Below are 24,353 nucleotides of genomic sequence, written 5' to 3' on the forward strand. Positions count from 1 at the left end.
CATCTGAGTTATTGACGTCATATCTTTCGAACTATATGTCGTGTAGTAATACAACGGCATATGTGGATACTGACAGCGAAATATGTTGTTGGCAGAGTTAGTAGCAAAGACATAAAAAATTTAAACGTCTTAACACGATGCGGTAGTTTTTGCGCGTGTCAGTGTTTACGATGTCATATCTCCCGATCCATATGTCCTATAATGATATATTTTCGCAAGTACATTCAGTGGTATATTGGATACTGTCTACAAAATCTGTTGCGCATAGAAGTAGTAGAAAATAAATAATAAATTTAAATTTTATGCGCAATACGGCAGTTTTTCATAAATCTCAGTGTTTATGACGTCATGCCTGCTGAAAAATGTAGTTTTTAAAGTGCATTTAGCAGCATACGTGGATACTGCCTAAGAAACCTATTGCGAATTCAATACGTCACATACGATATGGCCATTTCTCACGCATCTCATTGTTTAACATGTCATTACTTATCTCCTGAACTATAGTAGGTAGTTGGTTCGTACCCCCACAGCGATTTTTGTCTAACAGTAAGGGCACCCAGGAGCAGTATAGACTCAGATCACAATATAGTAGTGATGAAGAGTAGGCTGAAGTTCAAGACATTAGTCAGGAAGAATAAATACGCAAAGAAGTGGGATACTGAAGTACTAAGGAATGATGAGATACGTTTGAAGTTCTCTACCGCTATAGATACAGCAATAAGGAATAGCGCAGTAGGCAGCACAGTTGAAGAGGAATGGACATCTCTAAAATGTATCATCACAGATGTTTGGAAGGAAAACATAGGTACAAAGAAGGTAGCTGCAAAGAAACCATGGGTAACAGAAGAAATACTTCAGTTGATTGATGAAAGGAGGAAGTACAAACATGTTTCGGGAACATCAGGAATACATAAATACAAGTCGCTCAGGAATGAAATAAATAGGAAGTGCAGGGAAGCTAAGACGAAATGGCTGCAGGAAAAATGTGAAGACATCGAAAAAGATATGATTGTCGGAAGGACACACTCAGCATACAGAAAAGTCAAAACAACCTTTGGTGACATTAAAAGCAACGGTGGTAACATTAAGAGTGCAACGGGGATTCCACTGTTAAATGCAGAGGAGAGAGCAGACAGGTGGAAAGAATACATTGAAAGCCTCTATGAGGGTGAAGATTTGTCTGATGTGATAGAAGAAGAAACAGGAGTCGATTTAGAAGAGATTGGGGATCCAGTATTAGAATCGGAATTTAAAAGAGCTTTGGAGGACTTCGGTCAAATAAGGCCGAAGGGATAGATAACATTCCATCAGAATTTCTAAAATCATTAGGGGAAGTGGCAACAAAACGACTATTCAGGTTGGTGTGTAGAATATATGAGTCCGCGACATACCATCTGACTTTCGGAAAAGCATCATCCACACAATTACGAAGACGGCAAGAGCTGACAAATGCGAGAATTATCGCACAATCAGCTTAACAGCTCATGCATCGAAGCTGCTTACAAGAATAATATACAAAAAAATGGAAAAGAAAATAGAGAATGCGTTAGGTGACGATCAGTTTGGCTTTAGGAAAAGTAAAGGCACGAGAGAGGCAATTCTGACGTTACCGATAATAATGGAATCAAGGCTAAAGAAAAATCAAGAGACGTTCATAGGATTTGTCGACCTGGAAAAAGCATTCGACACTATAAAATGGTGCAAGCTGTTCCAGATTCTGAAAAAAGTAGGGGAAAGCTATAGGGAGAGACGGATGATATACAATATGTACAACAACCAAGAGGGAATAATAAGAGTGGACGATCAAGAACGAAGTGCTCGTATTAAGATGGGTGTAAGACAAGGCTGAAGCCTTTCGCCCCTACTCTTCAATCTGTACATCGAGGAAGCAATGATGGAAATAAAAGGAAGGTTCAGGAGTTGAATTAAAATACAAGGTGAAAGGATATCAATGATGCGATTCGCTGATGACATTGCTAACCTGAGTGAAAGTGAAGAAGAATTAAATGATCTGCTGAACGGAATGAAGAGTCTAATGAGTACACAGTATGGTTTAAGGGTAAATCGGAGAAAGACGAAGGTAATTAGAAGTAGTAGAAATGAGAACAGCGAGAAACTTAACATCAGGATTGATGGTCACGAAGTCAATGAAATTAAGGTATTCTGCTACCTAGGCAGTAAAATAACTAATGACGGACGGAGCAAGGAAGACATCAAAAGCAGACTCGCTATGGCAAAAAAGGCATTTCTGGCCAAGAGAAGTCTACTAATATCAAATACCGGTCTTAATTTGTGGAAGAAATTTCTGAGGATGTACGTCTGGAGTACATCATTGTATGGTAGTGAAACATGGACTGTGGGAAAACCGGAACAGAAGAGAATCGAAGCATTTGAGAGGTGGTGCTATAGCCGAATGTTGAAAATTAGGTGGACTGATAAGGTAAGGAATGAGGAGGTTCTACGCAGAATCGGAGAGGAAAGGAATATGTGGGAAACACTGATAAGGAGAAGGGACAGGATGATAGGACATCTGCTAAGACATGAGGGAATGACTTCCATGGTACTAGAGGGAACTGTAGAGGGCAATAGAGGGCAAAAACTGTAGAGAAAAACAGAGATTGGAATACATCAAGCAAATAATTGAGGACGTAGGTTGCAAGGGCTACTCTGAGATGAAGAGGTTAGCACAGGTGAGGAATTCGTGGGGGGCCGCATCAAACCAGTCAGTAGACTGATGACAAAAAAAAGGGCTACGTGTACTAGACTTGGTTGAAACTGATCTAGTGGCTTGGAAGGAAATGTGGAACTTACATACATACATACATACATACATACACACACACACACACACACACACACACACACACACACACACACACACTGCATTTTTATAATATGTGTGGACTTACAACAAGGTATAGTCCTATGAAAATATTAGCCACAAAGTTATAACTACAAAAAAAATTAATTTAAATTAGAGAACCACGTTTAATATTGTAGCATTAAACAAAATATTGGTCCAGCGATCTTAGGACAGCAGTTAAATACATAGTTTTGCTCCAAAATTCAAGATATAACAAGAGTCTGAAGACAACGTTTGATTAGAACTTTTCAGTGTCATAGCATACGAGGCAATAAGATTCTTTAAGTTCAGAATGGTCTGGACTCGATTTCGTTTTGTTAATAATCACTCAATTAAGAAGAATGAGTTAATAATTACAATAAACACGAAGTTCTCATAGGATGGAACCCAGCGCCGTCACATAGACCTTGATACCGTAGCCACAGTACATTAGTAAATACACAAATAAGGAAATGTCAAAGGCTACCCTGAAGCAACTGAGCGGTACCAATACTAAACTAGGAATTCTTGCCGCGGTAAGAGACTTTGTGCAAGTTTCACAAGCTGGCTGCACATGGACAATGTGCCGTCCTAAAAGGCTCCAGTTACAGAACAGCTTTAAAACATATGTGCGATTCATACATGGTTGTCGGTAATCATACAACTGGCCATCCACAAGGCACACTTACACGAAGTCTATCGCTATTAGAACCAGACGACACAACGTAGGGTCAGGTGCCCTAAACATGATATAGCCAAAATTTTCCAACTATCTGATACATCGAGTCTGTTCATAAGAAAACTACACCTACTAGAAACATTCCTATTGTCAGTTATACAGCCTAAATTTAGGAATAGGTAATCATAATTTGCTTTTTCAACAGAAACATAACTTTTGAATTAAAATACTTAAAATAAATATGCACACAGTTCTAAAATACATGCCACATTTACGCAATTAAGGAAATGAGATAATTGTCAAGCAATCACTATAATACTTAAATACGATACCCTTCATTCCAATATACACGGAGGTGACAAAAGTCATGGGATAGCTATATTCATGTATACAGATGATGACAGTGTAAATTACACAAGGTGTAAAAGGGCAGTGAGTAGGCGGCGCTATCATTTGTACCCACCTGTTTCATGTGAAAAGGTTTCCGACGTCATTATTGTCGCGCAGTGGGAATTAACAAGATTTGAACACGGTATGGTAGTTGGAGTTAGACTATGGGACATTCCAAATCATTAGGGATTTCAACATTCCGTGACCCACAGTGCCAAGAGTGTGGCTAGAATACTAAATTTCGGGCATAACCTCTTACCACGAACAATGGTGTGATCGACAACCTTCACATAACGACCGAGAGCAGCGGCGTTTATGTAGAGTTGTCAGCGCTAACAATCAATGTGGGGCGAATGACTAACGTATCCATTATGACAGTACGAAGAAATTGGGCAGCAGAAGATCGGCGCTAGTTTCTTTGGTAGCACCACAACATCGCCTCTCCTAGGCTCGTGACCATAATGGTTGCATCGCAGACGACTGGAAAACCGTGGGTTGATCAGATGAGTCCCGCTTTCAGTCGGTAAGAGCTGATGGTAGGGCTTGAGTGTGACACAGACCCCTCGAAGCCATGGGCCCAAATCATCAATAAGGCACAGTGCAAGCTGTTGGTGGCTCCATCAAGGTGAGGCGTTTGTTTACAGGGATTCGACTAGGTCCTCTGGTCCAACTGAATCAAGCACTGCTTGTACATGGTTACGATGAGCTGCTTGGAGACCATTTGCATCCATTCATGTACTTCATGTTCCCAAACAACGATGGAGTTTTTATGGATAACAAAGCGCCATATCACGGGCACCCATTGTCCCCTAATATTTTTAAGAACGTTCTGAACAGTTCGAGCGAATGACTTGGCCACCGAGATCAACCGACATGAATCCGATCGAATATTATGGGACATAATCAAGAGGCTAGTTCGTGCAAAAAATTCTGCAGCGGCAAACTTTTAGGAAATATAGGCGACTGTCGAGGCAGTATGGTTCAGTATTTCTGTATAGTACTTCTAACGACTTGTTGAGTCCATAACACGTCGAGTTGCTGTACTACGCCAGGCGACAGCAGGTCCGACTCGATATTAGGAGGTATCCTGTGACTTTTGTCATCTCGGTGTATGACACAGTTCATTTCAAAAAGTGATACACTGTCATCTAATACACAGCACCCAGCCTTACAGCGGTGTACCGTGAGCTGTCGCTCTTCCATACGCAGTAAACTCATTGCTGAAAAAGAAATGCCTCCTAACAAAGAAGGAGGACCTCGTATCTCGGTCCTGCACCCAGTTTTAATCTGCCAGGAAGTTTCAAAAAATGATCAAGAGATATAGAAAGCTATGCTTCGACCAAAGCTACGACAAGTACACAAAAAATAAAAGAAACTAAGGAGACTTATTCTGTTTCTGACATCTCTTTCAAGAGTGATGACAGCGTAGATAATGTCAACCCATTTGGACAATCCACACTGGTTCCTATTGTAATGACAGATCAAGACCATATTCTTGGAGGACGTTGTATCTCGGCTAAATTTCGAGGAGGAAACAGGAATTCATACAGATACAGATATGTCTACAGCATACAAAGAGTAAAATTAATATCTCTTATTAATAAAACTGATTTGATACGGAAACTGGCGATTTCTCATGTCCCTACAGGAGTCGTAAACATATTAAACGAGGGACCTGCTTCATGTTTAACGGCCCTGTTGATGTAAAACAGTGATTATCTTTTGAGAATCTCCTATTTTTGTATTACTGTCAGTATAGTCAGTTCAACTGTAAACAATTCCTATCAATTGCTGGTTGACGTTATAGTACTCACATTAAAACAGTAAAAAGAAATAGACATTTCTGTAGTTCAGTCTCACATACACTCCTGGAAATAGAAAAAAGAACACATTGACACCGGTGTGTCAGACCCACCATACTTGCTCCGGACACTGCGACAGGGCTGTACAAGCAATGATCACACGCACGGCACAGCGGACACACCAGGAACCGCGGTGTTGGCCGTCGAATGGCACTAGCTGCGCAGCATTTGAGCACCGCCGCCGTCAGTGTCAGCCAGTTTGCCGTGGCATACGGAGCTCCATCGCAGTCTTTAACACTGGTAGCATGCCGCGACAGCGTGGACGTGAACCGTATGTGCAGTTGACGGACTTTGAGCGAGGGCGTATAGTGGGCATGCGGGAGGCCGGGTGGACGTACCACCGAATTGCTCAACACGTGGGGCGTGAGGTCTCCACAGTACATCGATGTTGTCGCCAGTGGTCGGCGGAAGGTGCACGTGCCCGTCGACCTGGGACCCGACCGCAGCGACGCATGGATGCGCGCCAAGACCGTAGGATCGTACGCAGTGCCGTAGGGGACCGCACCGCCACTTATCAGCAAATTAGGGACACTGTTGCTCCTTGGGTACCGGCGAGGACCATTCGCAACCGTCTCCATGAAGCTGGGCTACGGTCCCGCACACCATTAGGCCGTCTTCCGCTCACGCCCCAACATCGTGCAGCCTGCCTCCAGTGGTGTCGCGACAGGCGTGATTGGAGGGACGAATGGAGACGTGTCGTCTTCAGCGATGAGAGTCGCTTCTGCCTTGGTGCCAATGATGGTCGTATGCGTGTTTGGCGCCGTGCAGGTGAGCGCCACAATCAGGACTGCATACGACCGAGGCACACAGGGCCAACACACAGCATCATGGTGTGGGGAGCGATCTCCTACACTGGCCGTACACCTCTGGTGATGGTCGAGGGGACACTGAATAGTTCACGGTACATTCAAACCGTCATCGAACCCATCGTTCTACCATTACTAAACCGGCAAGGGAACTTGCTGTTCCAACAGGACAATGCACGTCCGCATGTATCCCGTGCCACCCAACGTGCTCTAGAAGGTGTAAGTCAACTACACTGGCCAGCAAGACCTCTGGATCTATCCCCCATTGAGCATGTTTGGGACTGGATGAAGCGTCGTCTCACGCGGTCTGCACGTCCAGCACGAACGCTGGTCCAACAGAGGTGCCAGGTGGAAATGGCATGGCAAGCCGTTCCACAGGACTACATCCAGCATGTCTACGATCGTCTCCATGGGAGAATAGCAGCCTGCATTGCTGCGAAAGGTGGATATACACTGTACTAGTGCCGACATTCTGCATACTCTGTTGCCTGTGTCTATGTGCCTGTGGTTCTGTCAGTGTGATCATGTGATGTATCTGACCCCAGGAATGTGTCAATAAAGTTTCCCCTTCCTGGGACAATGAATTCACGGTGTTCTTATTTCAATTTCCAGGAGTGTATATTTCTTGCCATAAATATCCTAGAAATACGCCACATAGTAGTATCCCATTTGCATTTATGTATCGTTTTGTGGGTTCTCTATCTCATTTTTAAGATCTCAATTTTCCTCTTCTGTGTTCATAACAATATCACATTTATATTATGTTCTGGAACTACGTATCATGTCTAAGAATTTTAGTCCACGAAAGTGATACACAGTTTTTATTTTTTCTAGTTCGCATTTGTAAGTTTAAAGAATTAAATACATTTATTTTAAAGGAAACTCTGTGAAATTTACAATTTTTTCGCTACAATTACTCTTTTTCCTCCAACCCTTCAGACAAATTTTGTGATTCTGTATCATATTTAAGTCATCTTAGCTAACATCCGAATCTGTTAACACGGTTTAAATAACTTGAAAGTTGTTATCAAAAATTATTGCTATTTTAGGGCTAGTGATAGCCTCAACATCAAAAATTATTATTATGGCAACACATACACAAAAATGCTTAAAGCTCTCTCTGACCATACTATCGTTATCTACACTTTTTCTCCAAAAGTTGCTAGGCTATCTAGCGAAACTTTATTATCGTTACCATAAACTCTCATTAGATGGTTCATTCCATTCAGCAGAACATGTAACTCTTCTTCTCCTTCTATCAGGATAGCAAGGTCATTAACGAATCATATCATTTATGTTCTTTCACCTTGAATTTTAATCCCACTGCCGAACCTTTCTTCTACTTCCATCATTGCTTCTTCGATGTACAGATTGAGCAGAAGAGGCGAAAAACTACATCCTTAACTTACACGCTTTTTAATCCGAGCACTTCGTTCCTGGTCGTCCACTGTCAGTATTCCCTCTTGGCTCTTGTACATGCTTTATATTACCAGTCTTTTCCTATAGCGTACCTCTATTATTCTCGGAATTTCGAATTTCTTGCACCATTTTACATAGACGAACGCTTTTTACAGGTTTACAAATCCTACGATCGTGTCTTGATTTTTCTTTAGTCCTGTTTCTATCATAAATTGCAACTGATCGTCATCTAACACATCCTCAATTTTCCTTTTCATTCTTATATATATTATTCTGCTCATTTTCCGGAGTGAATGAACTGTTAAGTTGATGGTGCGATAATCCTCGCACTTGTCAGCTCTTGCAGTACTCGGAATTGTGTTGATGTCACTAGACTCATACATTCTACACGTGAATAGTTTGTTTGTTACCACTTACCATAATGATTTTAGAAATTCTGATGGACTGTTATCCATCCCTTCTGTTTTATTTGATCTCAAGTCCCCCAAAGCTTTTTTAAATATTGATTCTAATATTGGAACCGCTATCTCTTCTCAGTCGACTCCTGATTCTTCTTCTATCACATCAGACAAATGTTCTCCCTCATAGAGCCTTCAATGTACTCCTTCCACCTTCCGATCTCTCCTCTGCATTTAACAGTCGAATTTCCGTTTCACTTTTAACGTCTTTTAATTTCACTGAAGCATATTTTGACTCTGCTATATTCTGAGTCAGTCCTTCGGTCAATTATTTTCTGCTTCGATTCTTTCACTTTTTTCGTGCAGCCATTTCTGAGCTTCCTATGTATCTCATTCCTCAGCAAATTGCATTTCTGTGTTCCTGAATGTGCCTGAACGTTTTTATACTTCCGTCTTTCATCGATCAACTGAAGTACTTCTTCTGTTACAAACTGAAATTAATGACAACTCAATTAGTCTTTCTCCTCTCTCTTTTCTTGTCCCAAGCCCACATTGTCCTGTAACCTCTACTTCTTCCCCTACAGCTGCATTTCACTCCCCCATGACTATTAGACTTTCATCTCCCTTTACGTACTGTATTACCCGTTAAATATTACCATACACTTTCTCAGTCTATTCGTGTTTAGTTTGTGACTTCGGCATGTATACCTGAACTATTGTAATCGGTGTTGGTTTGCCGTCGATTGTGATGAGAACAACCTTATCACTGAACTGTTCACAGTAACACACTCTCAGCCCTACCTTGCTAGTCATAACGTATCCTACTCCCGTTATACCATTTTCTGCTGCTGTTTATATTACCGTATGCTCATCTGACCAGAAATCCTTGTGTTCTTTCCACTTGTCTTCACTGTCCCCTACCATATCTAGATTGAGCCTTTGCATTTCCCTTTTCAGATGTTCTAGCTTGCCTACCTCATTGAAGCTTCTGACTTTCCACGCCCCAACTCGTGAACGTTATTCTTTCGTTGGTTATTCAGTCTTATCCTCATTGTCGAGTACTCTTTGGCAGTCCGCTCCTGGAGGTACGAGACTATTCCAGAATCGAGACTATTCCGGAATCTTTTGCCAATAGCGAGATCATCATGACACCTTTTCAATTACAGGTCAGATATCCTGTGGATACGCGCTATGTGTCTTTAATGCATGGTTTCCATTGCCTTCTGTATCCTCTTGCCGTTGTACATTGCTGATACTTCCACCCTTACCCGCAGTTTCCCATCCCAAGGACAAGAGAGTGCCATGACTCTCTGTCTTTTCCTACGTCCTTTTTGAAATAGCTGCTGGAAGAATGAGGGTGACATCCAATGCTGCAAAATTTTCAGTTGTCAACGGTCATTATCAATCAATATTTAAGATGTGGCAGTTTTCGAACTCGGGATCGATGCCGCTATCACTACACCAGGAAAAATCTAGTCTTTTGTATGTGACCGCAATTTTTAAAATATTCAGTTATATTGTAATGTTCCTGCACGCAACAGACAACTTACCTCGCCTTTCCGCTGCAAATGCTTGAATATTCTACATCCAGCAACATGCTAAAATAATTCAAAAGAAATACTGCGATCCATGCAGAGTGCAACGCATGTTCACAACTAATGATGCAACCACTGCCCTTTCTTAATAGAAATTAAATGTAAGGCGTATCCTTAAGCGGGGAAAAAATTAAAAGGATAAATAAAAACTTTTAATTCTCTGTATTCCGAAAACTGACGATTCACAGACTGACATACCTCAATCAGACCTTTCTTTTCCTTAAACAATAATTACGTATCTGGTGGCAACAAAGATATGAATATTACATTCAATGTGTGCACACACAAAATTCAGAAAATCCCTTCACCACTCAACTAGGCGCACCAAATTGCAAATTACCGGAAATCCTCGATTAATACAGAGCTCTCCCCCGGCGCCACCATCACGATAAGGGCAGGCTGCAGCCTCTCCTGATGCGCGGCTTCTCCCCACGCCCGACTGAGTCCTACTGCTACCAACAGCTAACAGTTCGCTCGCTATAACTCCCAATAAGAATATCTCAAAGTTGCTGTATGCACGCAGCAGCAGAATCAATTGCCAACTCTCCAAAAGACGCTATGAACGTCCAACTTTCAAACTCTATCGCTGCACAAACCGTTTAAATAGTAACTAGAAAATTTCGATATGGCCACTCCAAGACAAAGTATCTGTTTCATACAGAAGCATACATGGATTCCTTCCGTACTACGAACTTGAGTAAACGCGCTATAATAGCGGCCGTTAAATTCAGACTGCTCCATTCCCAGAAGTCACACTACTCCAGGGCAGCAATCACTCAGTGTCTACGGTGGGCCCATAAACAAACCACATTGAGAGCTTGTGGAAAAGCTCTTCTTGAGCTAACAAGTGGTTCCGACCAAGGACCAGACGACTGATCTCGTCTGTGTCTTGACTGCTACCAATAACCACCTCTGCCACCAGAGAGGAAAGAGTAGAAACAGTAGGCAGTATAGGTTCCCGATGGCCTTGGGCTGCTAATGCAAACCTAGGCAATAGTGCCTCATATGGAACAGTACATCTCCTGAGTGTGCAACTGGTATTGAGCCAAACAAATTTCCACTATATAAAAGTACATCTTTCAGCTATGTTTTGACAAGACTATAAATAACCTCCACTGATTTGGATCATAAGCGTTCAGTGTCACAACAAAGAGCCATATGTTCTTCTATAAATAATTTTACTTATTCTGTTTCTCTGTTCCCGTACAAAGAGATTCAGTCTCCAGGTAACAGGTGCTTGGCTTCCAGTCTAAGTCCATACAGTTTGGCAACATCTCTTGTCAGAGTTAAGTCACGTTTAAATCAATTAGATAGTTTTCACTAAATAATTATGATACATAATCTTTTTATAGCTTGTAATCATTACCATCATCACTGATTTCCTCTTCACATTATTCCACAATCTCAATCCCTCAACATATGTACGGCTCATCTTGTGTTGTGCTCAGTTTTTGTCTTGATTGCCAAGCCTTATACGAAAAAAGTTTGATTAGCAGACATTTTTCAGTAAACTATTAATGACCAGTCTTTTCTTACCAATTACATAGTTCACACAAACATAATAGAATACGTTTCTGTTATGCAAACATTTGTTGAAACTAATTTCTAAGAAACTGGAAAAGTACATCTACCAATACAAATGTAGTCTCATGACACTGTAGCATGTCCACAATCAATTAATGCTTCCCCCTAACAGTCAGATGGTTGTCACAAGTGTAGTCAGTTACTCCATGTTACTAAAATACAATTTTCCTTACTTACAACAAAATTTCTTCTGGTGAAACATAAATCTAAGAGAAAAATGAGTTACTTCGCTTGTGAAAAAGCTGTACATGCTACAAAAAAATTAATAACAGATCCGAAATCAGTACGAAAAAGTTTCACATCTTCTAATTTTTAGTTTTCCACCAACGCCATCTTAAATTTTTGATTCTACCATCAACGTTATTATGACGTGGGACACACGCTCAAGGATACTTCAACCCAATAAAGACAAGGCATTAATTATCAATGAAACACACACTCTGGCTTATAATTTGCAACATATTTTTTTTAACAATAGCACGGCAACAGCAGACTGTTGTTACCCCAGAATAATACACATAATTACTCTAGAAATTGAAACATTACTAAACAGACGAAATGTCTATGGACGTCAAAGCCTATCCCAAACAAATAATTTCAGAATCCTCTTTAGATAAATCTTAAGAACTATACAAACAATAAATGATTTACTGACAAACACTCCCACAGAAGCAAGACACCTTTCTAAGATAGAACAAATAATGAAATACTCAACTTAGGTTCACCGAAGAACTGGTTTCTACTGACAAACACGGCGACGGCGCTATCGGTTACAATTCAAACTGGCTGCCGTCAAGGCGTCGTCCCCCAATTAAATGATCAGCTACAACAGATGACGCGCACCCCTGATTATACCACGGAAACACCAGCATAAAACCAAAACAGGCAAACCTCATTCAAACAGGTAACCACTGTTCAATACGTTCTGCACCAGAGGTCAATAAGAAACAGACTACAAGGAAGTCCAAACACTATAAGATCCTTTAACTGCAAACAGCACGAAACTCAATAAATATGTACACAGCAGAACTCTAAGAACCTGAATAATTCAAACCGTCTGATTCTTTGGCGTATCTGGCTGCAGACGGATGTATACGACGGGCGCTGTCACATCTTCACATTGTTTAGCAGCACAGACGAGAACATCGCCCTCTCACAAGACGCAATACACACACGCAGACCACACGCAAGTCTCCGTCCGCAGCCCCACTGCCCACATGACAGAAACAGGCAGAGAATGCGCGAAGAGCGACTGTCGACAACCAGACTGCACACCGGAGCGCCAACCAACCGACCAAAACCAGCCATCTCCCCATTTTTTTTCCTTTATTGTGAATTCATTTCCCTGCGCCATATGAGCAGGGATGGCACAATCCGCCGCTTTTCAGCCGAGTGACATGACAATAATACGAGAATAAAATGTTACATATAAGGCGACAAGAAAGGGGGACATAAGACAGAGTAATGGGAGATAATTGAGGTAAACATACAGTGACATGGAGACGTTCATGGGGGGACAATTAAAAAATTCGACATAGAGTTAAAAAACACAGTTGGCAGTTCTCAAAACACTAAGAAGACACTGAAGGCAAACGCACAGCTTAAAAGTCAGCCACAGCGTTAAAAACACTCCAGAACAACAAACCTTAAAGCCACATGGAGCACATACGATAAAGAATAAAACTGACAGGTGGGACCTGCTGTGGGAGAGACCAGAGAGGATGGAAAAGGAGGGGAGAGCAAGTGGCAGCAGGGGAGGGTGCGATATGAAAAGAGTAGGGGTGTCAGCGGCTACACCAAGAGGCAGGAAACTGGTGGGGCAGGAGATGAAGAGGGAAGACAAGGCAGGAGGAAGTGCAGACACTGAAGGGGAGCACAAGAGAGGGAGGGGGGAGTAGGAGGGGAAAGACACAAGGAGGGGGAGAAGAGGGAGCCACGAGTAGGAGGCAGGAGGAATATGGGGTTAGAGTTAGTAGGAATGGAACATGTCAGGGCGAAACTCATCATCTGGCAGAGGTAGATGTTTGAAGTTGTGTTGGGAAAGGAGGCGGAGGGTGTGCAGATGTACAGAGGCTGGGACACAGCGGTAAAGTCACAGCAACTGGCTGGGGATGGGGAGGAAGGGAGACATGAGGGGGTGAGGTGGATCAATGTGGTGGACCATATATAGTGTGGAAGTGTGTTCAAGGAAAAGGAGAATGTGGGGGAAAGGATAAGGTTGTAGAGGATGTGCATGGGGATCGGAATGCCGATGTAGAAAGCCAGGTGGAGCGCACGGGGTTCGGAAATTTGGATGGATTTATAGCACCTCGGATGGGCGGAAATCCAAGCCACGCTGGCGTAACAGAGGATGGAGTGGATCAAGGATTTGTAGGTGTGAAAGATGGTGGAAGGATGCAGACGCCATGTCCAGCTGGACAGCAGTTTCAGGAGGCCGAGTCTGTTGTGAGCTTTTTGTTGGATGGTAAGGATATGGGGAGTCCAGGTGAGGTGGCGGTCGAGGATGTGGCCAAGATATTTGAGGGTAGGAGTGTGGTGGATAGAATGGCCATAAATGGTGAGGTAGAGGTCATGGAGATGGAAATAGCGGGTCGTTCGACCTATGATGATCGCTTGGGTCTTGGGGGCTTAGATATGGAGGAACCACTGGTTACACCAACCAGCGAATTGGAGATGACCCCTCTCCTCACAGTGTCGTGTGCTTAAATAGCCGAAAAGCGACCAAAGAGGAAAACAACGGCTACGTGATACAGAATCGATGGCAGACATCTTAAATGAATATTGCAGATGACGCTGTCGTTTATCGACTAGCAAATTCATCAGAGGTTCAAACCAAATTTTAAAACTATTTAGAAAAGATATCTAATGGTGCATAAATTGGTAATTCACCCTAAGTAACGAAAAGTGTGAGGTCATGCACATGAGTTTCTAAAAGGAATTCGTTAAACTTCGGTTACACGATAAGTCAAATCTAAAGGCACTAAATTCAACAAAGAACCTCGGAATTACAATTACAAACAATTTAAATTGTAAGGAACACATAGAAAACGTTTTGGGGAAGACTAACCAAAGACTGCATTTTATTGGCAGGGCATTGGGAAAATGTAACAGATCAGCCTACGCTACGCATGTCCACCCTCTTTCAGACTACTGCTGTGAGGTCTGGAATCCTTACCAGATAGGACTGACGGAGTACATAAAAAGTTCAAAGAAGAGTAGCATTTTTTGTACTAACGTGAAATAGGGGAGAGAGCGTCACTGAAATGATACACGATTTAGGATGTACATAATTAAAATAAAGGCGTCTTCGTTGCGTAGCAATCTTCTCACGAAATTCCAATCACCAGCTTTGTCTTCCGATAGTGAAAATATTTTGTTGACGCCGACCTAGATAGGGAGAAACGAACACCATGATAAAATAATGGAAATCAGAGCTCGTATGGAGAGATATAGATGTTCGCTCTTTCCACGCTCTGTACGAGATTGGAATAATAGAGAATTATGACAGTCGTTCGATGAACCATCTGTCAGACACTTAAATGTGATTTGCAGAGGATTCACGTAGATGTAGATGTAGATGTAGATGTAGTGACTCTCCACGTTCAGGAAGACATTCGGTGTTTGATAAAGATCGTTTAAACACAATAATCCATTTTATAAAAAACTTGTTTCTGCAGATTGAAAATATAATTCTGGAAACATTCCCTAGGCTGTTGCTAAGACATGTCTCCGCAGTATCCTTTCTTCCAGGAGTGCTACCGAGAGAGGTGGCGCAGTGGTTAGCACACTGGACTCGCATTCGGGAGGACAACGGTTCAATCCCGTCTCCTGCCATCCTGATTTAGGTTTTCCGTGATTTCTCTAAATCGTTTCAGGCAAATGCCGGGATGGTTCCTTTGAAAGGGCACGGCCCATTAGCTTCCCAATCCTTCCCTAACCTGAGCTTGCGCTCCGTCACTAATGACCTCGTTGTCGATCGGACGTTGAACACTAACCACCACCACCACCAGGAGTGCTAGTTCTGAAAGTTTCACAGAAGATCTTCTGTGAGGTTTGGAAAGTGGAAAGTTGGATACGAGGTACTGGCAGAACTGAAGCTATGAGGACGGATCATTAATCGTGGTTGGGTAGCTCAATTGGTAGAGCACTTGCCCCCGAAAGGCAAAGGCCCCAAGTTCGACTCTCGGTCGGACACACATATTTAATCTGCCAGTAAGTTTCAGTGAAGTATTTCTTTCGCCCTCGTACCTTACATTATTTGCAATAATGTAAATGTACAGGTTTGACGTCCTTTTCCTTTGTGACACTTCTCCAGCTTATTCTGTTTAGAAATGTAAACACTTTAAGTTTTCTAGTGGCACTTTCTTCACAAACCTAAATAAATTCATGCCACTACTGCCCACTCTGAAAACATTTAGATATGAATAGATATCAAATATTGCGCAACAAAGAGCTTCGCTGAAGATTGCTGTTCTGTTCGGCTCAAACTTCAAATACCACACTGTCCGATTACGAGGGCGCGTTGAAAAGTAATGCCTCCAAATTTTCTTTTATTTCGTTTTTAATATCGGCTGTTATTTGGCACCAATATTAACCGGTAGACTTTTCCGGTCCCCAAACGCAAGTTGAAACCCCCTGCCGCTATAAAGCACCTAACTATAGTATGCAGCATAGCGTTGTGTTACGTAACAGTGACAGTTTACTGCGAGACACTCAGAGACCTGAAGGCGCGAATTCCAAGAGTTTGTCCGTATATCGAACACTCTGTCCTTCTGCACGACAATGCCAGACCACACACAAGCGCTACGATATCTGCAAGAATACCACGTCTTTGGTTCGCCGTCATCGACCATCCTCGATACAATGTCGACTTGGCTCCATCCAATTTTCAGCTGTTTCAAAACCTTAAAGAACACCTTTGAGCAATTTGATAGGGATGTAGCGGTGCCACCAGAGGTGAGGGCGTGGCTCCGTCAACTAAGTCAAACATTCTGCAATGACGATATTAACAAACATGTTCATCGTTGGAAGAAATGTGTTATTCGCCAGGCTGCCTACGTTCAGAAATACATATGTATGCATGAAAAATGAAGATGCATTATCATCATAAGGTTGGATTATTTTAAAAGTTGTAAGAGATTTCACATAGAACATCGGAGACATTACTTTTCAGCACGCCCTATTAGTTCACACTATTTGCGGGGTAAACTTTCTGTTTGCGGCATTGTTGGTATTGCAAGGTTCACAAAATTTGCCATGAGAATAAATTATGCAACAGTAACCCCTTTCCTAATAATCTGAGCTGCATCTCTCAGTGAATACCAGTGTAGGTCGAAATTACAACTCTTCTTAACAATATATTTCCTTTTGCCACCCTTGTCGACATGAAGAACGACTAAAGATGCAAACCTGTTCGGTTACTTCACTCCGTTCGATTGGTAAGCTTTCTGCTTACTCTTCTGTTGGTGTTTATACTATAGCAGCAAACCTTTAGTAGTTCATTTCGACAAAGGTGCGAAACGAATCATTTATGGCCCTGATGTTATTGTGAGAGACAAGCCAACGAATTAAGGGGACAAAGGAGCGTCATGTTGACATCCTGGTAATTAAAAACGGAACACTAGCACAGTTGGAATATCTTTCACAGGAGTATCGTCAAAACTGTACAGATCAGGATACTCTTATAGTGCCATTTAAACCTGACAGGCTTTTCCAAACAGATAGTTTACGGAAAGATAATTACATATAAATGTATATAGTTTAATTCTCTGTTAACAACAGACTAGCCGGAGAATTCTGTTTGTGCTCTGTGTTGTTTGTCATTTCCGTTATTAAATATTGTTTCTTGTTCAAGCGGTGCTGCAAAACTCCCAATTACAGTTTTCTCGCCATATCCGCCATTAAGTTAAGTTCACTGCTTCCAACGTCCTTTGACAATCCGTTCAGTTTCTCCATACGCTGTAGCCAATCATCTAAGAAATTATCCTTCTGCTCTTCCGGAACTCGGTTCAGTAATGAACATACTGACTTCAGAAAATCTAAAAAAATAAAAAGGAAAATATTAGATTACGATGAAAAATCACAAAGCATACAAATATTATATTTGTATAATGGTTTAAGATATCGAAAGCAGCATTTTATCAAGACAGACTTCGAAAAAGAAGGATGTTCTACAGTATGTTCAATGTTTCAGACTTTATCTATCGAGGCACTGTTAATTAGTTGTTTATTCATCCATAGAGCATTTACAGACTGTGTCAGACATGTTATCTTTGTGGAAAAAAAAACGATTTTAAAAAATTGAAGGTATAGCTCTCGGGAGCCTACATAATTCAATTTTCCCTTTATTGTTTTGTTTTATTCATTGTGTTTAGTAGTAAACGTCAAGACGTTCAGATAGTAGTTCTACCTACACATTAATTTTTCAGTGTTTCTGTTTATAATTATCTATGATATAGAACTGTCCATTTTCGACAACACAGGGTGATTTTTTCCCCCGTGTACAAAGTCTATGGATTGATCGATGAGAGGATACGGAACAGAAAAGGTCTAATGAACTTATGTCCAGAAAATTCATGATTTCCGGGTATTAGATCATACACTGTTATACAGACTGCGATCTAATGCACGCTGCACCATGCAGCCATAGCTACAGTATGTGTTGAAAATGATTTTCGAGTGCCTCAAGGCATGTATGTACGCGCTGTGGCATGCTCTGTCTCACACGTTCACGTGGGCCAGGCTGCATCCGAACAGTGTCAAAGGCAGCATGAATATCCTCCATCATTGTCTGCATATCTGGAATGTTTCTGTGTACAGGATACGTTTGAAATGGCTCCATATCCAGAAACCACACCGGTTGAGATCCGGTGAACATGAGACCATGCAACTGGACACGCTCGTCCGGTCCACACGATTAAGATGCGTCCAGTAGGCTGGAGAACCATCATGTAGTAGCCACGTAACCCTTCGAATCATCAATGGCACTTCTTCCAGTCAGGGAGGCAAAGTCACCCGCAAGAAACGCCGATAGTTCCGGCCCGTTAGGCAACGCTGAAGGAAGACTGGCGCCAAAAGACGATGGCCAATTATCCCGGCCCACACATTCCGGGTGCTCTGATGCTGATAATTTGCTGTCACCATACCATGGGGGTTCTGCATATTATAGCACACATCACTGATAAGAAAGTTGCACATACCAAACCTCGTAAAGGTGATCTCAGCTGTGAATAGGACAGACAACACAAATCCCAGAATCGTGGTTGCCTGGTGAGGAAACCAGTGACGAAACTGCTCCCGATGTGGAAAGTCTGTCTCTAAAACGCCATGCACACGTCTTAAGTGATGAGGGTAGTAACAACTGATATAGAGAAAGTTCCACACTTTCGTCTGGCTTACCCCTTACTGGCGGCAAAACCGAATGGTACTGACACAGCGGTCGCCTTACTTATTTGTTAATCATATTTTCTTCCAAGTCTGGTGTTCGAACATTTCGGGTACGTTCTTCATGGTTTCCTGTATCCTGAAACGACCCTGTCTCAGACAGATGGCGATACACTGTTGCAAATATTGAATGCTGTCGCTACTGTTGGTGAGGATAGCTCTCCTGATGCAATCTTGCTGCTCCCCCCCCCTTCTCCCCCCTTTGCCATTTGCATTTCCGCAAGTGAACACTATGTCGTACCCATTGTGTACAACACTGTATCACACCCACTTCAACATGAATCACATAGAGAAGTGAATCGGACACAACGTCACCAATTACTATGGCAGGAGAGGGTTCTAGGCCATGACATCTGAGGAACTGTACCACCCTCTAGGAGAAAACTAAACTCAGTCTATGTATCAAAGTATAATTGAATAAATGAGCTCTAGCGCGGAAACCATGCACATTCGGATGTATGTTCATTAGACATTTTTTCAGTATACTCTCAGTGCATGGTGAAAAAAGAGACCCTGTAGAGACTGACCAATCGAGTTGTAGGACCGTGAGTAACATGAGAACGCGGACTGCAGACATGTGGCATGGCTGGTGCGTTGGTTTTCTTGCGTTAACTCTCGGATAAATCATTTAAATTAATACGTGTGCGTATTGATGGGAACTGCAGAAAGAGAGCGAGTAATATAATGTGAACTGAGTGTCGCACTTTTATTCTTGTATAAACTGAGACAGTTTTTGGGCACAACTCCGAAAGTCACTAGTGGAACAATGTGTGTGCATGGTACCTCGTTTGAGTGTTTCGAAGACTGTACTTTTACGTGAGTAAATCTAAAACTGTGTCGTGTAAGTCACTAAATTGAAATTGTATCACAAGTTCCACTGAGCAGAAGAATATACGAACATATGACCGAATGTTTCAAATTATGCATATTTGGACCTGCAGTTCCACGACACAAGCTCACACCGACAGCTGCGCCATTCTCGGAGTCCGTCTCTACCTCAGATGTATAACGGACCCAAAAACATTTTCAGCATATTATCGTCCAATACCAGACTCGCTATACTATCTTGGAATACGGCAGCCGTGTGAGCTGCAGTCACAGCGAGGATTTTTGAGAAAGGCTGCTACGATAATAAGGCTTTTAGCTGGATAAATGATGCAGTACGGTATGAGATTTTCACTCTGCAGCGGAGTGTGCGCTGATACGAAACTTCCTGGCAGATAAAAACTGTGTGCCGGGCCGAGACTCGAACTCGGGAAATTGCCTTTCGCGGGCAAGTGCTCTACCAACTAAGCTACCCAAGCACGACTCACGCCCAGTCCTCACACCTTACTTCTGCCAGTACCTCGCCTCCTACCTTCCAAAAGGCAAAGGTCCCGAGTTCGAGACTCGGTCCGGCTCACAGTTTTAATCTGCCAGGAAGTTTCAATGCAGTAAGGTATCTGATTTCTCTTTAAAACAGAATATTCTCCGGTCATAATATTTTGTCAATCTGGTTTCCCTTTAAAACAAAATTTGCTCCAGTCATAATTTTTGGTCAATCTACGACAATGTTTTCAAAATTTTTGAAAGCATTCTGTAGATGGAGCATAGCGATCGGTATAAAATGCTAAAGAACCGTAATAACACTGATCTCGCTCCGTCTGCGGTCACCAGCATCCATAACGGCAGAAAGAGCCTCAAGAATGTTCGAAGAACCAGCCGAAACCTGTTACTAGCAAATGCAAAATCTGGAAACGCGACCAGGACTGTTTTTATTTAATTTTTAAGACAATGTTGTCGTTGGAACAGTACGAACACGTAATGTACTGTTCGCTCCATTCCGCACTCTATATGTTTTTCACTATTTAGTAAATTAATAGCCATACTTGCTCTCATTCATTCAGTGTATTAACTACGTTGTATAGCGTCATGTTCCTGACGTAATACATAAACAACTTAATGAAATGAAGATATATACAAATCCATTACACTGTGTGCTGACACACATATTAAAAGTGTACTTTGTTCTGACCTATCGAGAACTGTAGCCCTCGCAATATTCAAATCTGACAGCTGGTGTACATGTGTTTGAGATTAGTTAGTTTACAACATAATGTTAAATTTAAGGGTTGTGCATATTAGTGTATTTCACGTAAATGAGTACGTTTCTGGGGGCACGCATACATATTATTCAACAACATTTTCACGGTATACTTGTGGAAACTAAATGTCAGATAATGACTCAATATTTCATATTGCCCAATGTTATTGGCTGTCTGTAGGTAAGACTGAAAGTTGTGTAATATATTATACGGCACACTGACGGATCTACTGAAATTAGATTTTAAGTAAAATGTCTCATGCTAATGGCGCTACCTAATACTGAATGCCTGTCAGAGCAGTCTGTTACGGTGTTTATTTTGTGCATTTTGATATGTTGTGAAATGGAAATGGTTTCGAAATAGACGAACGGACATTTATTGTTGAAAATATTTAGTGGTTTCCAGTCTCACAAAGTACTTACTTGTTCCATTGCACATTTACACAGTAAAATAATATTGATGGAGAAACGCTATTTAGGAACATATTTTTTTTATTATATTTGATGTACACCCCTTAATTTACGAAGACATACTACAAAAAGAATGGAACACATAACATCTAGCATATATACCATGACTACATACATTGGGCCAGGAGGTCTATACATATCAACTGAACGCTGACACACATAACACATATTTCGAGCCCCAACATTCAAAACTTCCTGTTCAACAAATGTTTTATGTGCTCACAATAATCATGAACACTACATCGTTTCTGTGCACTACGCATTGTACTCTATGTGGTTAAATCATACAGTTTTTCAAATACCTGGAATCTGTTTTTACTGAGAGCCTTGGTCAATAAATCAGACATGCTTCTTCCGTACACAAACAGTTTATAGCCGCGTCCTTCTGTTGTAGCCGATACTTAGTAAAATGGTTCCCAATATGAATGTGCTTGAATCGTACACTTGTTATTTGCTTCTCAGCTAGCTTGACAGTTCCCTTGTTGTCGGAAAACTGGCAGACTCAATAATCGTATGTGGCTCAGTTTCACCTATTAGAGCTCTTAATCATAACTCTTCTGGTATGGTGAAAGACAATGCCATATAGTCAGCCTCAACAGTAATCAAAACCACTGCTGGTTATTACTTGCAAGACCAGGATATTAATCCTCCCATCAACTTGAAACAGCTGCCTGTAATAGAATGTCTGTTATGCAGTCCGTTTCCCCAGTCTGCATCAATACAACTTCTCAGGTTCTAGTTCACTGTCTAACAGTTACTTAATTGGTAATCAACGGTTCTTTTTAAATATATAAATTTTCTTTTAACTGGAACCCAACGTTTAATTCTAGCGTCTTAGCAAATTTTGTTCACAATATTAGTAGTGAAGGCACTATTTGGCTTGAAAGTTTGAGCTGTTTATAAAAGAATTGCCACTGCCTGCAAATAAGGGAATTGCTTTTTCACATTCTACCTTCGTTTTCTACTAACAGATTTGTGGCAGCCGTGCCGAGAAATGCAGGAGCTGTAGCTAGTGCCGGACAAAACTAGCGGTGCCCGCCGCCACCACACCCGCAGATTTACCATTTGGCCAAATTTTGGGAATGGTGCAAAGTGCACGGGCTCGCACAAGACAAAGTGGGGACCAGTGTGAGCTGAGCAACGGATCAGTATAGACGTGTATCCATGTGTATAATTCTGTTTGCCGCAAACCAAAACGTCGAGGTTTGGACCAAAGTGTCGAGCTTAAACTGAGTTCCCCACAGCGCGATCTGGTTCTTTTAGACAGCACCACCCGTATTGTTACGTAACGACCACATGGCGCACAGTGGGTGGGAAGACGGTTATCGGAATTCTCTGTTCACGCGTCCATTGTTTCATCGCCGTTACTCGATCGGGTCACGTGCTCCATAGTTAATGAGTGTACAGTCCCCATCTCACGCGTATGGTTTCTTTCCTTGTGGCGCACTCGTAAATATCATTCGTTGAAAAAGAAAGTGGTTCAAATGGCTCTGAGCACTATAGGACTTCACTTCTGAGGTCATCAGTCCCCTAGAACGTAGAACTACTTAAACCTAACTAACCTAAGGACATCACACACATCCATGTCCGAGGCAGCATTCGAACCTGTGACCGTAGCAGTCTCGCTGTTCCGGACTGTAGCGCCTAGATCCGCTCGGCCACACCGGCCGGTGTAGAAAAAGACTCTAATCCCTTTTCTGTAGCTTTCTTCCAATAAACTGCCCTCGGGCTAACCAAGGCTTCTTCAACTGTAAGAGGTTACTATTGAATATTTGAGCATCCACACACATTCTACATTCTTGATACAATGTAGACTATATTCTACACGATAAACGCCGCAAACTTACGTCCATTGCTGCTGGAGTTTCCTGGTTCTCATTATCCTTTTCATCTTCAGTCAACAGTTCTTTCATGTACTTTAAATCCAAAATTTTCTGGTGCTTTTGAACGCTTTTGGACATCTTATTCAGACTAATATTTGCACATACTTTTTCACTATACGTTTCATTCTCACTGTTACCTCTCTGCTAGTTAGTCCCGTTTTTGATTCAGGCTTTACTTTTCAGTAACTTTGGAAATCTTCACAATATCCAATAAATATGATTTCAAATTTAGAGCCCCATTTTCTTCTAAGTAGTTTGGGAACTTTTACCATGGCCTTACATTTAAATATTCTTAGATGGTCTAGATCTGGCTTCTTTCCAGTTCAAATTTCATATGTGGTCGTGTTTGGTAAATCCTTAGTAGGCGATTTACTATTCAGATACTCTGCACTTGATTCTGCTTCTGCCCAATAACATATGGGTAAGTCTGGATCCTTTAAACATGCTCCTTGCTTTTTATAAAAAATTTCTGTTAGCCTGTTATGCTACTGCCTTATGGTCAGAACTAAAGCAAGCTGCAGTTTGATTTCTGATTCCAAGTTCACTCAGTCGTTGTGTAAACTGTTTATTGACCCATTCGGTACTATTTTCTTATCTGATAACTTTTATGTTCTTACCACTCCTTCTTGCAGCCATGACGCGAAAGTGGCAAATATCTCGCTCACTTTGTCCTTGGTTCCAGGGAAATAAACGTCGGTATATCTCGAAAAATTACCAATCAAGGTAAGGAGACAACAAGTGCTCTGATGGATTGCTTTTCCATGGGCCCAAACGTCTGTGAGTATCAGCTGTGAAAGCACAGTCCATCTATTTTTACTTGTTTTAAAAGATAATCTGGCTTGATTTCATTGCAAACAAATTTCACAACGCAAGTTACAACGCTCATATTCCTTTAACC

General features: G+C 41.7%; 1 protein-coding gene across 1 annotated transcript in view; it reads right to left on the minus strand.

The window, feature by feature from the left end:
• Positions 1-24,353, minus strand: part of LOC126335162 (juvenile hormone acid O-methyltransferase-like) — a 230,888-nt gene that overhangs the window by 92,206 nt on the left and 114,329 nt on the right. Inside the window, exon 7 of the mRNA XM_049998136.1 lies at positions 16,985-17,063. The gene's annotated coding sequence lies outside the window, so the exon portion shown is untranslated. The remainder of the gene's footprint in view (positions 1-16,984; positions 17,064-24,353) is intronic.

This window comes from Schistocerca gregaria, chromosome 2 (assembly GCF_023897955.1).
Source record: "Schistocerca gregaria isolate iqSchGreg1 chromosome 2, iqSchGreg1.2, whole genome shotgun sequence".
Classification (NCBI taxonomy): Eukaryota; Metazoa; Arthropoda; class Insecta; order Orthoptera; family Acrididae; genus Schistocerca; species Schistocerca gregaria.